Here is a 15114-nt window from a genome sequence, read left to right as displayed (position 1 = left end):
TATTTTGATATATTTGCTTTACTTCTCTCAAATAAAAATGTTTATATATATACCCTCTCAAAAGTGTGTGCGTGTGTCTGTGTATGTATGTCTCTTTTAGAAAAGAAGCATATATATATATATATATGTTCTTTCATATACATGTTGCATACATATATATGATAAGTTGCAGAGAACAGTACACTTTGCCACTGTATCAGTTAACTTTTATTTTATTTTACTAGAAACTGTTTACTTTCCATCAACCTTGTTTCCATTTTGTTTGCCTTAATAGAAGAACAGCTTAAGACCACTCAGTGGTTGTTCCTGCCCATTCAGTGGCCTGAGCGGTGGGAGCTGCAGCCCAGTCTTCACTGGCAGTCTTCAGTCAGGAACGGAACAGGCCCAGAGGGCACCTGCACAGCTTCAGACCAGTTTGCAGCCTCACGGTGAGTAGGAATGAACTCAGGAGTTGGAGCAGGCCATTCACCTGAAATTCCTCCTTGGTCACAGCCTTTTCAGCATTGGCCTGCTCTTCCGTTTCAATCTCTTTAGGATCTCTGTAGAAGTAGAGAGCAGGCATGACCTCCTGTGGGTGTTCACAGGAAACGGCACCTCCCATGCTCAGAACTTCCTGGGACAGCATCCGCCACCTCGGACCCACTGAGCGAGCTCCCTTGCTGTCGTGTGGGGTGGCAGCGTCCACACAGCGCCGAGGAGAGTCTGGGTTACACAGAGTAGTGGTAGGCGGGTCAACATAAGACGCCTCTGAGAGACGCTGGTGGTCAGCCCTGGGATCAGTAACCACCAGAAGTCTTGGCTCCTGGAAGGCCGCCTGGACCTGGTCCATGAAGCTTCCAGGAGCAAAGTGGCCCGCAATAGGAGGGGCTCTAGGTGAAGCAGCAAACTTCAGTACAGCTCGCTGGCCAGTGGTCCCCGATGATATGACACTGACATCAGCTCGGTTTTCAAGGGCAGCAGTGACTCGAGCTGCCAGCAGAAGCATCTCCCAGGTTCCCTTAATGATGTACATGCCCTCACTTTTCCTTCTGTAGAAGTACTATTCCATTTAGAAGTCAAGGAGTTCCTAAGTGAGTTCCTGCTGCAAGTAATTTGAGGACATCAAGGGCTCCAGACATTGTAAAAGTATCCCTTTAACTTAGGATAGGGACACAAAACAACACCATATGGACCCCTCCCTGGGTAGCACAGAGGGGCTGTATCAGTTAACTTTTATTATAAATCACCTAGTATTTTAAAATAACCATTTATCTTTTTACAATTCTGTGGGCTGGTGCTCTGAATAGGGCTTAGCTGTGGTGTTTTTTCTCTGTTCCACGTGGGTTTGTCTGGGCTCAGTCACACATTTGTGATCAGTTGGCAGGGTGACTATGGAATATCTGGTTCTCTGTGACCTTATTCCCATATCTGGCAGTTAACTGGGGCCTCAATTCTCTTCTAAGTGGCCTTTCTTTCTCCAGTAGGTCACACTAGTCTCCTTACGTGGCAGTGTCAGGGCAGGGTTCTAAGAGGAAGGGAGCAGAAGCTGCAACATCTCTTGAGCTTGAAGCTCAGAAGTCACACAACATTACTCCTACCATACTCTGTTGGTCAAAATAAGCTAAAGACAAGCTGAGAATCAAGAAATGAACCTGTTTTCCCTCCAGAATCCCTGAAAGCCTCACATTTCAGAGACACTAAGAAATAAGGTGTGGTATTGAAAACAGAGAGAACCGTGTGAAGTCAATATTCAGAGGGAGCTTAGACCCTGGGCTCCCCTCTGGTGCAGCTGGGGACTATTCCAGGCTGTGTAGGTCTTGTGCACACCATGTGTGGTGGGGGGTGGAGGTGGAGAACAGAGCTCCCTAAATCCTTCAAAATCCTTGAATGATACAGGTGACTTGTCATTCATAATAAGTCCCTTTGCATATACTGGGGATTTATATTAGTAAAGTGACTTAGGGTGGGACCCTTACACAGCATCAGGAGATGACTGGTCACCAGAAAAAACAAGCGATTAGAGGGTTGGAACTTTTAGTCCCACCCACCAGTCACCAATCTCCAGGACAGGAGGCAGGGCTGGACATGAAGTCTGTAAAAACTCTTGAATCACAAGATCTGATGTGCTTCTGGTTGGTAAACATATGAAGTGCTGGCAGGGTGGCACGTCAAAAGAAAGCATGGCGCTTGCATGCATGGCCCTAACCCACACCTTGCCCACTGCGTCTCTTCCATCTGACTGTTTTTGAGTTGTATCCTTTACAATAAACTGGTGAATGTAAGTAAAGTGTTTCCCTGAGATCGGTGAGCCATTCTAGCTAAGTGTCAAATCTGAGGAGGGGAATTATGGGAACTTTTAATTTGAAGTAGCTGGTTGGAAGCAGAAGTTGTATTGGCATCTGAAGCGGGGGTGGTCTTATGGAGGACTGAAGGATCGAAGGATGCCAGCTTGATGTCCAGAGAACCCGAAAACTGGTGTTGGAATTAGTGTTGGAAACACTCCTCCAGATACACATATACATCTTTCCTCATATACTGATTACTAACATCTTATTAATTCAGACTTTTTCTTAATTTTTGTCCTCCTTGAAGTAATTAGACTAGTAAGTAGTTTTCATTGGTAAGTAGAACTTAAGAAAAGCTTTTCAACTTTATTTTCAGTTGGTTTATTCGTGGTAGCTTTTGGCAAATGTGTCTGATTTCTGCATTGAAATGATGATAATCATCCATGCTATTATTCTCCTTGTTGATGTCTCAGAAGTTTGTATTTTTCCTAATTAATACATTTGGAGGAGCTCCTCATAATTTTTCCTTCTCTGTTTTCACAATTTAGTTTTATTAATTTTTTGAATTATTATCAGTTGAGAATACCTCTTCATAATTCAGAGTGAATTTATAGAGTATAACAAAGAAGTCAGAAATCTATAGGACATAATTATAAGGTTTGAATGGAAAGTTAAATGTATTTTCTAAAATTTCATTATTGCTTAAGCTTTGTTTTTCAGATTTCAAAGATTTCTTTTTCTCTTTACTTACTCTGGGAATTTCCAACACTCTTTACACACACACACACACACACACACACACACACATTTATATTTTACATGGAAAATATATTAATCAAACATACACAAAAGAAAGAAGATAATAAGTATCTGTTGAATAAATGAATCAGCCTTCAATTAAAAAAAAAGAAGATAAAATTGTTACCCATAGTTTTCTCAGCTAACTGGAAGGAGTAACAAAACTGAAATGTACCATCCATTCTTTCATTCACTCAAAGGAACTTATTGCCGTCATATTATTACCCCCTATTAAACATCCGGATGACTCCACAAAGATGTCACTATCTAAAGGACAATAACTAAGAAGATAGTGTGATCCCAGGCTGTAGGAGTATTCAAGAAGAAACCAGAATGTCACTTGTTAGAGATAATGTATGAGGGACTCAAGCCTAATGGATAGTAGAACTGGGCAACTTCTCAGCATTTTATGAATCTTGAGAACTGTCTCCCTAAAAATACCACCAAAGGAATCTCTTGATAAGACAAAGCTGAGTTTATTGCTTATGATGGAAAAGGAGAATACCACCTCGAAAAATTCTTGGCAGTGTTTCAGACTGGGGAGGGCAAAGGCAGGATATTTATGAGGTTTTTTTAGGATATGGTTTAAGGTGGGCCTTGCAATGCAGGAGTGAGGGGGATGAGGGAGAGAGTCAGGGGTTTGTGGGGGCATGGGGAGGGTTTGATGTGGATTGGCAAAGTTGGACATAATTGTTTATGTTTACATAAAATAGTTTAGTTACATAAACTAAATAGTTTACAGTGAGGGAAGGGTTTCAGAGCAAGTCTCAGAGTTGACACTAAGTTGAGCTCAGTGTTGTTATTAGTTTATTACTTTTCAGGAAATTCCTAAAAGTATAAAATTACTTGCAATTTTATTTTCTTGGGCAAGAGTTTCTTAAAATAGTCATCACTTTATTACAGACAGTTGAACAGTAAATGTATGAGGATAAAGACTCTCTTTCTTCCTAATCCTTTGACTCTGTATGTATGGCTGCTTTTAATTCTCAAAACCCTGAAATAATGTAATTTCTTTCCTTCAAATTGTGGCTCAATTGAAAGTGAGATAAATAGGAGGAGAGAGAACCAGTTGTCATTTGGCTGCTCTTTTTCCCAGAGAGAATAGCTCGTAAGTATATTTCATTACATTTATTTAAAAATATAACTTTTATTATAAAATCTATACATGTTCACTATAGAAACTTTGGAAAATAGAGAAAAGTTTAAAGGAGATGGGTAGGTTTTTCTCATTTAAATTTGTCTCTATTTTCTAACGTTTCTATAGTTAACTTCAAGTAATTATCATGAAGTGAAGTTACATTCGATGACACCTTAGACTCTAGGAAAAAGAGTTTATATAAAACTTGAGGGAAATCAGTACAGTGTATGTACAGTGTATTATGTACAGTGTATTATGGAAGTGTAGTAGTTTAGTACACTTTTTCCCCACTGACTTCAGGGGCAGCCAGCTGGCTCATTTGGGAAAGCATGAGACTCTTTCTTCTGGGGTCATGAGTTCAAGCCCCATGTTGGGTCTAGAGCTCACTTAAAACTATTAAAAATTAAAAAAAACACCTTAAAATCCCTACTGACTTTCAATACATACATGTTATGAGCTGAATTGTGTCTTCTCAAAATTCATATATTGAATCCTGAGAATGATTGCATTTGGAGAAAAGGCCTCTAAAGAAGTGATTAAGTTTAAATGGGGTTATTAAAATGTGAACCTTAATCAAATATGACTGGTGTCCTTATAAGAGGAAATTTGGACCTGCAGAGAGACACCAGAGTTGAGTGCACATGGAGAAAAGGCCATGTGAGGACACAGCAAAAAGGCAGTCATCTGGAAGCCAGGCGAGAGGCCTCAGGAGAAATCAAACCTGCCAGCACCTTGATCCCGGACTGCCAGCCTCCAGGATTGTCAGAAAATAAATTTATGCTGTTTAAGTCACCCCATCTGTGGTATTTTGTTTTGGCAGCCTGAGCAACTGATACAATTCAATTCATCTGCATAGTTACCCGGTTTTTCTCTTTAGTATTGTAATTGACCTCTGAGTCCAGGAGTTTCCCGTATTTTTCATCTGCATATTCCCTGCAGATCCTCATGGAGACATGGTAATGTCCGGAACATGTGCTCCTGACTTTCAGGGTTTTGAGTGTGCTACCCATTTGGTTAAACTCATAGGCTCTGTTGCATTCCTAACAGAATTCTATTTTGAAGAGAGATAAATAACTTCTCCTAAAAGTCAGCTTGAGGCTTGACAGATTAATGGTCAACATCTTACTGGGAGTCCTTCATGAAGCATGGATGAGTCACACCAACCTCCCCTAGCCTTGAAAATTCTATGATCTATTCCAAAACTCCAATAATTTCTCTAATCTTTTGACAGCATTTCCTGGTATGTGACAGGCAGTTATTTTGCACTTGTATTAGTGACAATAAGAAAGACAGCTTTATCTATATGTGGTCATTCCTCAGTGGCTATTACTGACTTTATATGATTTATACTTGCTATAGCTCTATTTCTGTGCTCTTTGGGTACACATTTTTTTGAAGACAACTTATGAACACTATGACTCCAAACTTCGGTTAAAATTGAGCCTTGAATATAGGTATCAGTCCCATGTATTATTCAGCTAGTCATTGGCGACATATTTTTTAACTCCTCTGGTCATATAAAACCAAAATCTCTGCTAATTTCTTATAAAAGTAGTATCTTGTCACTTAATGGCAAATAAAAGATATTTCAATTTTTAGATAAGATGTACATAAAATGGATACCTTAGTGATAGAGAAAAATCTGTTATAAGATGACTGACAGGACTGATAGGGAAACTCCTGTCCCTGACTGAAGACTCCCCTTCCGGGTTCTTCTTCCCACCCTGCTTGTCATACACCGAATCACTACTAGTGAGGAATGCAGAAGTAACAGACTATAAATTGTTCCCTCTGCTTATGCTCGGGACGCAGACCTCTGGAGAGGGATCTCCTCTGAGCTCATTGGTGTAAAATAAACCTCCTGCCTTCCAAGATCTCTGAGTGCCACTTGGTTCTTCTGCTGGATGATCCAGACCAGATTCTGTAACATTAGAACAAAGAAATATGAAAAATCACAGAAAATTAAAAATTTAAAACTAAACCCAAGTTTAGACATTTCTGCCTTAGTGTTGGGGAGGAAGGATTTCTACTGTTCAAGAGTCTTCTAACTGGGAGCACCTGGGTGTCTCAGTCAGTTGAGCATCCGACTTTGGTTCAGGTCATGATCTCACAGTTCGTGGATTCAAGCCCCGCATTGGGCTCAGTGCTGACAGCTAGCTCCGAGCCTGGAGCCTGTCTTTGGATTCTGTGTCTCCCCTTCTCTCTGACCCTCCCCTGCTCACGCTGTCTTCTCTGTCTCTCAAAAATAAATAAAAAACATTAAAAAAAAGATTCTTCTAATTGGATTAAGATTTACATTGAAAAAATAATCTACATACCAAGGTGATGTGTTGTGAGGCAATCTGACATTGGCCCCTACAATAGCACAATTCCTATTAGCAGTTGAGCAACATATTTTTACTTCTCTCTTCTTTCAGAACTGGTGAGAAAGGAAGAAGGGAAAAGACGGAAAATGCAAAGCCTCTGCCCATTTTTTTTCTGCAGATAAAGAGTGGAATCTAGAGTTGATGCCCACAGTTATTAAAGCATTTGGGAGTGGAGGGGCGCCTGGGTGGCTCAGTCAGTTGGAAGTCTGGCTCTTAGTTTTGGCTCAGGTCATGATCTTGAGGTTAATGAGTTTGAGCCCCATGTTGGGCTCCATGCTGACGATGCAGAACCTACTTAGAATTCTCTCTCTCTCTCTGCCCCCCAAAATTAATAAATAAACTTTAAGAAAAGCATTCAGGAGTGGAAATGTCATTGATGTGTCAGAGCCTAGTTAGGGCTTGAAACAAAAGTGTTTTGGGTAATAATACAAGAGAAATTGAGTTTATTAGGGAAATCTAGGGGAGGAAGGTATCTAAAGGGGAGAAGCAGGAAGTATGGAATCAGAAAAAGAATATAAAAACATGGCAGGAGGCCAAAGCCTTTGGAGATGAAGGTGCTCTGGACAAAATTCCAGTCATTGGTGTGGCCAGCAGACTTTAACAAGGTCAACTTTCAGTTTGCCAGGTGTCACTGTCTTGTAGTCTCATCCTTCAGACACATTATTCCAGAAGTCTGAAAAGCTACTGCACATATTTGAGGATAAATAAAAATTATTTTTCTCTGCTTGTAAAGGGGAAGAGAAATATTCCTTTAATATTTCCTTGAAAGTTCTTGAGGTCTCTTTAGAAACAGAACAGTCCTTGCTTCCCTACTCTAACATTTGGGAAGGTAGATAAACCTTCCAGGGCTAGACAAGCCCCATCTCCTGTTTCCCTATGCAAAGCTGTCTCCAAAGTCTGGGTTTCATACCCCCTTGAAAGTTTCACATACAACTCTGAGCTAATCTAGCAGATTATCTCGAGTAACTATTTGTCTCTCAAGTAGATGAGTTTAATTATTCTTTCTTCTGCTTTATGCAATTAGTTGTGTGAACTTTTATCCTGACTTCAGGGTTACTCACAGGCTACCTATGTGCATGTACTACTCTGCTGACTCACAAAGCAGTAAATTAAATTCTTGTCCTCAATTCCAGTGTGTGTGTTTAGCATTGTGAGCACATCCCAAACACCAAGCAATCCTCAGACACCAGTAGGATGTCCAAGAATTTAACTCAATTCTGACACTATCTAGCCAGAGATAGTATCAGATTCCATAGACTAAGAGTTCAGTTCTACAAGACTGCTCCTTCCCTCCTTCTCCCCCCTCCTCATTTCAGACACCAGCCAGTCAGAAGCCTAGACTATTACCTGTGCTTCTAAACATCTAGCTATAAATCAGATTCCCATAACCTCCTTGGGTTTGATTGATTTGAGATAGAATAAATGCTAAAGTAAGGTATGGGAAGGGGAGCCTGGGTGTCTCAGTCAGCTGAACATCCACCTTCAGCTCATGTCACGATGTCACAGTTCACAAATTCAAGCCCTGCGGAATAGGGCTTGTGCTGACAGCTCAGAGCCAGGAGCCTACTTCACATTCTGTGTCTTCCTCTCTCTCTGCCCTTCCACTGCTTGTGTTCTGTCTGTCTGTCTCTCTCTCTCAAAAATAAGTATAAATATTTAAAACAAATTTTAAGTAAGATATGGGGAAAGGGCTTGGGGTTTCCATGCCCTCTCCAAGCACACCACTCTCTCTAATCTCCACATGTTCACCAACCTAGGAAAATCTCCAAACCCCATCCATTTGGGTTTTTATGGGGACTATATTAAATAGGCATGATTAATTAAATCATTGGCCATTGGTATTGATTCAAACTCCAACCCCTACCTTCTTTTACCTCTTTGAAGAGGTGGTTGGGGTGGGACCAAAATTCCAAACCTGTACTCACATCCTTGACACCTTTTGCTACCAGCCCCCATCATTATGTGCTTTCCAAAACTCACTTCATTAACATAACAAAGACACCCATATCACTCTCCACACTTAGGAAATTCCAAGGATTTGGGGAGCTGCAAGAGCCAGGAACAGTGGACAAAGACCAAATATATATGAGAAATATACATTTGGTTGTCTGAATGACTAAATATATATTTCCTATAAATCACAGTATCACAAGTCCTAAATCAATCTTTTTTTTCTCTTCTGCACTGATGTGGAGGGGTCTCTCTTATTCAGAGGACTTTTATTTCCCTAACATGTGCAAAAGTCTTACTTTATGCTTTAGAAGGAACGTAAGAAAAAGGAGATTTAACTTATATTGGAGACCATGCTCTAAAGAAGAGATATGGCATCTATACACAAATAATTTATCAAAAGCAAAAGTTAGAGCCAGAGAAGACAAGGAGAGATGTAGCACCCCCTCCTCCACACCCACTTCTACCCCAGCACAGACGTAGCATCTTCTTACTGTAAGGACGCAGGTCTGAGCCCGACTGACTCCACGGCAGGCTTCAAGCTTCCCCTCTGACCTTGGAGGCCTAAGTATCCGTTTCTCAGAATCATTAGACAATAAAAGGGCACAAATTGCTCAACCCGGGACCACCCTAGTAACACCCAATCAGAAGCAGCCAGCTAAAATGCTTAACATTCCCAAGGGCAGGCCTAGAGATAGAAGCTATAGGTAATCACTTATGGCTTAAGGCTAGTTACACCCTACGTGAGGGTCCTGGGTCCTCTCTGTAATTGGTTAATACTCTACATGTTGTGATTGGGTCCCGCCAACAGTAGTGAACACTCTGGACAAAATGTATGGCTAAAGTTGCTGCCAATGCTGTTATGCGATAATGATTGGGTCACTGTACCTGTGTCACAACTTCCTGTCACTCCCCCTTCCCAAACCCCATAAAAACCCTGCTCAGCACCTGTTCAGGGCTCTCAGCACGGATCCACTGCGCTGGTGAAGTCTGTGAGCCCGAGCTTATAAGCCCGTAATAATAAGTGCCCTTTGCTTTTGCATGTGTGACTCGGTCTCCCCAACGGTCTCTGGTTTTGGGAACGATATTGAAATCTGGGCATAACATTACCTCAGTTAACATCTGGGACAAACACATAAACTAATACTTAACCTAATTGGGATGATCCCGTATGGATTGCTTTGATTTCTACTCTTTTTTTTTTTTTAATTAAGCTCCGTATCCAACGTGGGGCTCAGACTCATGACCCCAAGATCAAGAATTGCATGCTCCACCAACTGAGCCAGGAGGTGCCCCTCTAATCTTTTTCTAAAAACAACATTTGTTTAACATTTCCCATGTTATGGAACATTTTTATGAACATCAGCTTTGGGGTGCCTGGGTGGCTCAGTCTGTTAGATTTCTGACTGCGTCTCAGATTATGATCTCACAGTTCCTGAGTTTGAGCCCTGCCTGGGGCTCTGGGCTGACAGCTCAGAAACTGGAGCCTGCTTTGGATCTGTGTTTCCCTCTCTCGCTGCCCTTCCTCTGCTCAAGCTCTGTCTCTCAAAAATAAATAAACATTAAAAAATTTTTTAAAAACCCAGCTTTGATGACTGTATGATAGTATTGAATGGATACATAAACATTTGTTTAATAAATTTCCTCTTTTTGTTATCATAGATAACATTTCAGTGAGTAGCTCTGTTTTGTTTATTTTGTATTTTTCTTATGTTTTTATTTGGATATAATTTCAAACTTCCAAAAAATTTGCAAGAATAGTACAAACAAACACCTATATACCCTTTACCTAGAATTACCTATCATTAACATCTTGTCTCATTTACTCTATTATTTGCTTTTTGTGGGTTGGGGGGACTTTTTCTCTACCAACTTAGGTCACATTGGGGTCATGGGGCCTGTGAATTAATTGACAATAGCCAAGTTCATAGGAGAAAAGACAAGATTTATTTATATACATGTGGGAGCATTCATGATAGTTTATATAGCAGTTTAGTAGGGGGAAAGGGTGTGGGTAGTTAAGAGCTTCTGTGGGAATGTATGCAGGCTTTTTTCCTTCGGATGTTAATGGACCAGCTCCTTCCTGGCTGGAAACTCCCCTGGAGGGCAATTTATGGCAGCAGAATTCTCAACTACTGGTTCTAGGAGTCCTTTTTCTCACAAACAGGAAAATTCCTCAAAGGGGGGTTAATGGCAGCTGTGTATTCCGGGGGCTCTGTTTTAGTAAGATAAGGAAATTTCAGATAAGATTTCCTTATGCATATTTAGTAGCTCAAATGTTTCTCATTTAAAGTAACCTTTGTGGTATTCTGGTGGATTATGGGTACTTTCATCTCTCTCCATGTATATGTATCTTCAATATTATACATATATATGTGTAACATATATTTATTTATATTTACTTGTATAGAAAGGAAACAAAATATGCCACCCCAAAATATGCCTCCTTGGCATATTTATTATTTTGATTATTTTTAAGAAACTGCAGACACAAGAGAAACTCTGAAAACCCAGTGGAAGCGATCGTTTTGTGAGAGACATGTATGTTTATAATAGAAATCTCTATTTCTAGGGGGTTCTCCCTGACTGTACCAGGATGAAGAAGAAGTTGTATCATTTCTTAGTCTCTAATGTAAGGATGTAGGTCTGATTCAGGATTCCCCTCTGACCTTGAAGGCCAGCTAACACATTAACATTTCTGGGGGCGGGCCTAAAGATGGAGGTTAAGTCTAGTCACGCCCTACATGAGGGTCCTAGTCACGCCCTACGTGAGGGTTCTGGGTCCACTCTGTAATTGGTTAAAGTTACTGTCAATGATGTGATGCTATATTGATTGGACCCCTGTACCTGTGTCACCATTTCCTGTAACTCCCCTTCCCAAACTCATAAAAGGCCCTGCCCCTCCATGTTCGGGGCTCACTCCATGTGGATCCAGTGTGTTGTTGAAGTCTGTGAGCCCGAGTTTAGGCTGGCTGGGCCTAAATTCGTAATAAAGCCCTTTGCTTTTGCATGCGTGCTTCGGCCTCCCTGGCGGTCTCTGGTTTTGGGGGGCAATATTAAAATCTGGGTACAACACTAGAAACTGTTATCCATGGAGAAGGCATGGAGGTACATCTGCATTACCGCCTTACTCTTATTTACTGTACTTTTCTTGGTAACCTCCTGTAACTGGCTCCCTACCCCCAACATCTTTTGTCTTTAGCTGAGGATGGTATTTGAGTGATTGATGCCTTTGGCCATTTGGGCAAGTTACTCAATTTTCTTGGGCGTCCTCCTTGTATACAGGAGGTATACATTCTATTGGACTTTTGCTTGTTTTTGTCCTGTTGATCTGTCTTATATCAACTTAACTTTAGAGCAGCCAAAGAACCTAGACAGGAAGAAGGGAAAACTTTTTTGCCCCTACAGATGATGACCACAAAGAACTGTCTTGACTTTGCTTGCTCTGAGGCTACAGCAGTTAAGTGATTCTGAGACCTCTGACAGGAGCTAGCAGAAGGTAAGAATTCTTATCCCGTCCATCTCCCAGTTCTCTGCCTGTAGGGTCTGATGAAAGCAAGAGTGGTAAGGGAGTTTCCCCCTTTCTAAATGTAGATTAGCTGGAGGAAATAGTTGTGGAACTAGTTCCTTTGGTAGTGATTCTGGTAAAGAATTGTTGTGGAGCAACCTGATTGGGTGGAGGCTGGTTGTGTGGGCAGGGAACGAATTCACCCAAGGCAGAACAAAGGAGATAGAAGTTTTGAATATACTGCAGGGAGCTACAGGCCGGATAGCAAAGGAGAGACTGTTTGCCAAGAGGCATGATGAGGGACTATAGTTAAGGGAGGAAGTGAAGAGTTATGGGAACATATGGAATTTTCCTTTTTTTGATAACTGTGCCCATTTGTAAATAGCTTATTGGTCTGCTAGGGCTTATAGATATTTTGAATGAACTCATTTGCATTCAGCTGGGTGGTCACTGTGGGCCTTTCTACCTTACTCAGGTTGCCGTTGCTCAAGCCTATTTCCTAAAAGTGGCTTCTACATTGGTAAAGATTACTCTTGTTTTTTACTGATCCTTTCCTTCCCAGAGATAGTCATAGTTTTTCTTTGTCTCTGGTGTATCATTTGTTATCTTGTTCTGTGTCCTAAGAGCATGGCTCTCTGACCAGTGAGAATATTCTGTTTGGTCTCCCGGCCAGAGGAAACACTTACTGGTGTGCATTTTGGTGGCCAGTTGAATAGACGGGTTCTGAGACACAAAGTCACAAGCAGCGTTCTCTTTGTCCAACTGTGCCAGCTCTCAGGGGAGTTTGTTATTGGAAATCTTGGCCCATAAGGGGCTTTTGTCATCTCAACCTCCTTTGTTCTGTTAGTGCTGAAAAAATCCCATTATAGTAGCATCTGCCTGCTATCACAGATCACTGGATCTGTGTCTGGAGGTATCTCCTGTTCTTGTGGGAAACTGGAAACTATATTTTCACCACACCATTCTTACCACTTAGGACAATGAAGACCTTTGCTCTCTTAGACTATCTTTGGGAGCAAGCTTTCTGGATCTTAGAAGGTCTGCATTTTTGTGCACCCTCTTGTGGGGTAGCTCTTTCATCTCTGGTTAAGCCATAAGAGGGCTTATTGGTTTGAGTTGCTATTAAGATTAAGAGACCCTACTCATCAATGGCCAGAGGATGGATCCTTTGACTTGAACAAAGTTCTATATTTGAATTTTTTAAAAGAGAGCTTTCCTCCTAAACAATTGTCTTATTGGTACCTATGGAAAGACCAAATTAAAAAGCAGACAGAGAGGTATAATGGTTAGCCTTAAAGGCTCTTCACAAGATGAAGGAACACAAATTAGATGTAAGGTAAAAATAATACCCACATCCAGCATAAAATCCTTTCCCTCAAACCTGGCCCCATCTGCCTCTTTTAACCTCCCTCCCCTTACAAGATTTATAAAGAGCACTCTCGCCTAATCTCTAAGACCAAAGTATACAGGTTATTAAGGTAAATGCTGAAAGAAAGTAAATTTACCAGAAGCACCTGGGACAGGCAGTAGGGCTCACTTTGCTATTTCTTCATACTCCTATTTTCCAGGGCTCTGTAGTCAGCCAGCTTCAGAATTTCTTATGTAGTCTTTTTTGTGGATCTATCCTAGACCCTCCACCCAAAGAACTCTTGTCCCCTGGACAGCAACAGATCTTCTAAGTTATGAAACCCTTCTACCTCCATTTTTAGAATATCTTACCAAATTTAGCAGAAATTAGAAAGTTTGTGGTCATTCACAACCCACCTCACAGAGGAACAAATGACCAAAATTCTTCCTGGGACTTCCTAGTCATGAGCAGCTGAAGTCCAATGTTTCAAGGCTGATAAAAAACCAAGGTTGAATTGTATACTCAGAAAGAAGGCTTTGGTTAAAACATTTATACAAACTTTACAAAGGAATAGCTATTTTGATTCCCATCTTAGTTAGAAATCTCCCTGATATAAAGAAGCAAGTATTTAAAACATTTTTTAAAATGTTTGTTTATTTTTCAGAGAGAGACATCGAGTGTGAGTGGAGGAGGGGCAGAGAGATAGAGGGAGACACAATCTGAAGCAGGCTCCAGGCTCCAAGCTGTCAGCACAGAGCCCCATGTGGGGCTTGAACCTGGGAACGGTGAGATCATGACCTGAGTTGAAGTTGGACACTTAACTGATTGAGCCATCTAGGTGCCCCTAAAGAAAGAAGCAAGTATAGTTGAAAAGATAATTGTTCCCTTGATATTCAGGCTTAATCCATTTTTTTAAAGTTCATTTATTTTGAGAGAGAGCGTGTGCACATGTGTGAGAGCAGGGGAGGGGCAGAAAGAGAGGGAGAGAAACAGAATCCTAAGCAGGTTCTGCACTGTTGGTGTAGAGCTAGATGTGGAGCTTGAACCCATGAACCATGAGATCATGACCAGAGCTGAAATCAAGAACTGGACGATTAACCAACTGAGCCACCCAGGCACCCCTGTAATCCAGTTTTTTAGGAGAATTGAAACAACCGTGTTTGTCTTGCAAATGTCTACAAAACCAGAAATGTGATCCTAGAAGCAGTTCAAATTCCACCTACCCTTACCAAATCCCAGACCTTGTATATTCATCTCAAAATGCTTGCAGATACTGGGACATTGAAAATGAAATTTTCCTGGGGCTCCTGGGTGGCTCAGTTGGTTAAGGTTCCAACTTCGGCTCAGGTCATGATCTCATAGTGTGTGGGTTTGAGCCCCACGCTGGGCTCTGGGCTGACAGCTCAGAGCCTGGGGCCTGTCTTTGGATTCTCTGTCTTCCTCTGTCTCTGACCCTTCCCTGCTCACTCTCTCTCTCTCTCTCTCTCTCTCTCTCTCGCTCTCGCTCTCTTTCTCTCTCTCTCTCTCTCTCTCTCTCTCTGAAAAATAAAAATAAAAAAACACTAAAAAAAAAAAGAAATTTTCCTGTACTTCAGAAAAAGAAGGAAATATTTAAATAACACTAGACCTCTGATAATAGGCAAATATGCCCCCAAAACTCCACTTTGGAGAAAACTTGGATACTTTCTCTGTGCCTTTGCAATATAGATTTTTATGCCCTTCTTCCTTCAGACCTAAGAGTC

The 15114-nt window shown here is 41.2% G+C and overlaps 1 pseudogene; it reads right to left on the bottom strand.

Annotated features, from left to right (window-relative positions):
• Nucleotides 1–283: 283 nt before the first annotated feature.
• LOC115291226 lies at nt 284–1118 on the bottom strand (annotated as a pseudogene).
• Nucleotides 1119–15114: the final 13996 nt, after the last annotated feature.

This window comes from Suricata suricatta, chromosome 5 (genome assembly GCF_006229205.1).
Source record: "Suricata suricatta isolate VVHF042 chromosome 5, meerkat_22Aug2017_6uvM2_HiC, whole genome shotgun sequence".
NCBI lineage: Eukaryota > Metazoa > Chordata > Mammalia > Carnivora > Herpestidae > Suricata > Suricata suricatta.
This window is presented reverse-complemented; position numbering and strand designations above follow the sequence as displayed.